The sequence below is a fragment of the Capsicum annuum genome, unplaced genomic scaffold, assembly GCF_002878395.1.
Source record: "Capsicum annuum cultivar UCD-10X-F1 unplaced genomic scaffold, UCD10Xv1.1 ctg36093, whole genome shotgun sequence".
NCBI lineage: Eukaryota > Viridiplantae > Streptophyta > Magnoliopsida > Solanales > Solanaceae > Capsicum > Capsicum annuum.
In genome coordinates this window covers 1-3,379 of record NW_025843057.1, presented here as the reverse complement: position 1 = coordinate 3,379, position 3,379 = coordinate 1, and the positions used below count along the sequence as shown (strand labels likewise).

Sequence of the window (3,379 nt, the reverse complement as noted above, 5' to 3'; positions counted from 1 at the left end):
CCATCATGCCGGTGATGTATTATTCAAATTTCTGCCCTATCAACTTTCGATGGTAGGATAGTGGCCTACCATGGTGGTGATGGGTGAAAGAGATTTAAGGTTCTATTTTAGATAGTGAGTCTGACAAACGGCTACCACATCCAAGGAAGGCAGCAGGCGCGCAGATTACCCAATCGTGACACGGGGAGTTAGTGACAATAAATAACAATATCAGGCTCAATGAGTCTGGTAATTGGAATGAGTACAATCTAAATCCCTTAAAGAAGATCCATTAGAGGGCAATTTTAGTGCCAGCAGCCGCTGTAATTCCAGCTCCAATAGCGTATATTTAAGTTGTTGCAGTTAAAAAGATCATAGTTGGACTTTAGGATGGGCCGTCTGGTCCGCTAATGGTGTGCACCGATCGTCTCGTCCCTTCTATCGACAATGCACTCTTGGCATTAACTTACTGGGTCGTGCCTCTGCTGCTGTTACTTTGAAGAAATTAGAGTGCTCAAAGCAAGCCTATGCTCTATATACATTAGCATGGGATAACATTATAGGATTTCGGTCCTATTACGTTGGCCTTTTGGATCGGAGTAATGATTAACAAGGACAGTCAGGGGCATTCGTATTTCATAGTTAGAGGTGAAATTCTTCCATTTATTAAAGACGAACAACTATGAAATCATTTGACAAGGATGTTTTCAATAATCAAGAACGAAAGTTGGAGGCTCAAAGATGATCAGATACCGTTCTAGTATCAACCATAAATGATGCCGACTAGGGATTGACGAATATTGCTTTTAGGACTCTGCCGGCACCTTATGAGAAATCAAAGTTTTTGGGTTTCGGGGAGAGTATGGCCATAAGGTTGAAAATTAAAGGAATTGATGGAAGGGCACCACCAGGAGTGAATCCTGTGGCTTAATTTGACTCAACACGGGGAAACTTACCAGGTCCAGACATAATAAGGATTGAAAGACTGAGAGCTCTTTCTTGATTCTATGGGTAGTGGTGCATGTCCATTCTTAGTTGGTGGAGCGAGTTGTCTGGTTAATTCTATTAACAAATGAGACCTCATCCTGCTTACTAGCTATGTGGAGGTATCCCTTCGCGGCCAGCTTCTTAGAGGGACTACGACCTTTTAGGCCGCGAAAGTTTGAGGTAATAATAGGTCTATGATGCCCGTAGATGTTCTGGGCCGTACGCGCTCAACACCAATGTATTCAATGAGTTTATAGCCTTGGCCGACAGGACCGGGTAATCTTTGAAATTTCATTATGATGGGGATAGATCATTGCAATTGTTGGTCTTCAACGAGGAACTCCTAGTAAGCGCGAGTCATCAGCTCATGTTGACTATATCTCTGCCCTTTATAAACATTGTCTGTCGCTCCTACCAATTGAATAATATGGTAAAATGTTCAAATTATGGCGATGTGGAAGGTTCACTACCCGCGACGTCACGAGAAGTCCATTAAACCTTATCAATTAGAGGAAGAAGAAGTCTAACAAGGTTTCTGTAGGTGAACCTGCGGAAGGATCATTGTCAAAACCTGCATAGCAGCATGACCCACGAATGTGTTTAACAACTCGGGAGCCTACATTGGCGGAGTGCTTCAGCCCTCAGCACGAGAACCTTCCCTCGTCCTCGGTGCATGCACCCAGTACGCGCGCCGGGTGACTAATGAACCCCAATGCGAAAAGCACCAAGGAATACTTAAATTGACAGCCTGCACCTCACTCTCCATTCGTGGCCTGTATCAAGCGGACGTGTGCTTCTCTTATAAATAAAAATTACTCTCGGCAATGGATATCTTGGCTCTCGTATTGATGAAAAACATAGTGAAATACAATACTTGGTGTGAATTGCAGAATCTCGTGAACTATTGACTCTTTGAACACAAGTTGCGCCTGAAGCCATTAGGCCGAGGGCACGTCTGCCTGGACATCATGCATCGCGTCACCCCCTTGCATCGCACCATAATCATGGGGTGCGCTTCCATCACAGGGCGGATACTAGCCTCCCGTTAACCTCAAGCTCGCGGCTGGCCTAAATGCGAGTCTATGTCAATGAACGTGGCAAGTGGTGGTTGTAACTCAACTCACTTTGCTGTCGCGGCTACAGCCTGTCGTGCATTTAGACTCTGGGACCCTACCATGCTTAGGCTCTCTAACTACGACCCCAGTTTAGGCGGGATCACCCATTGAGTTTAAGCATATCAATAAGTGGAGGAAAAGAAACTTACAAGGATTCCTTTAGTAACAACGAGCGAACCAGGAACAACCCATCCTTAGAATCGGGTGGCTCCATCTTCTGAATTACAGTCTGGAGAAGCGTCCTCAGTGGCGGACAGGGCCCAATTCCCCTGGAAGGAGACGTCAGAGAGGGTGAGAGACCCATTGTGTCTGAACCCTGTCGCACCATGTAGCGCTTTCTATGAGTCGGGTTATTTGGGAATACAGCCTAAATCGAGCAGTGAATTCTATCCAAGGCTAAATACGGGGGAGAGACCGATAGCGAAGAAGTACCATAACAGAAAGATAAAAAGGAAGTTCAAAATAGAGTCAAAGAGTGCTTGAAATTGTCAGAAGAAAAGTAGATAGGGGCTGGTGATGCACCCCGATCGGATGTGGAATGGCGACGAGCTGGTCCACCGATCGACTCGGGGCATGGACCAGCAGGGATTTGGGGGCGGCCAAATCCCGAGCTTTTAATATGCTTTTGGAATGCCATCTCCTTAATTGTGGCAGGTAGCGCATTCCTCCGGTGTGCTTCGGCATCTGCACGCTTTGGATGCTGGCCTACGGGCTCCCCATTCGACCTGTCTTGAAATACGGATCAAAGAGTCTGATATTTGTGTAAGTTAATGGGCGAGTAAACCCATAAGGCATAATGAAGGAGATTAGTGGCATTCTCTTGAGGGGCTCACCGCCTATTGACCTTGATCTTCTAAGAAGGGTCTGAGTGTAAGCATACCTATCGGGACCTAAAACATGGTGACCTATGCCAAATCGAGTCGAAGCCAGAGGAAAATCTGGTGGAGGCCCCCAGCTATACTGGTGTGTTAATGTTCATCTGACTTGGGTATAGGGGCAAAATAGTAATCGAACCGTCTAGTAGCTGGTTCCCTCCGAAGTTTCCCTCAAGATAGCTGGATCTCGCGTGTGAGTTCTATCGGGTTAAGCAATTGATTAGAGGCCCCGGGTGCACAACGCCCTTGACCTATTCTCAAACTTTAAATAGGCAGGGCAGCGCAGCTGCTTTGTTGAGACGCACCACGGAACCAAGAGTTTCAAGTGGGCCATTTTTAGTAAGCAGAGGCGATGCGGGATGAACAAAAAGCTGGGTTACAGTGCCAAAATGTGCGCTAACCTAGATCCCACAAAGGGTGTTG

At 46.3% G+C, this 3,379-nt stretch overlaps 1 non-coding gene and 1 pseudogene across 1 annotated transcript; one reads left to right on the top strand and one right to left on the bottom strand.

The window, feature by feature from the left end:
* Nucleotides 1-257: 257 nt before the first annotated feature.
* Nucleotides 258-2,409, bottom strand: LOC107856884 (annotated as a pseudogene).
* On the top strand, nt 1,780-1,935 carry LOC124891476. The gene has a single exon (XR_007049713.1). It is a non-coding gene; the product is annotated as a 5.8S ribosomal RNA (ribosomal RNA).
* Nucleotides 2,410-3,379: the final 970 nt, after the last annotated feature.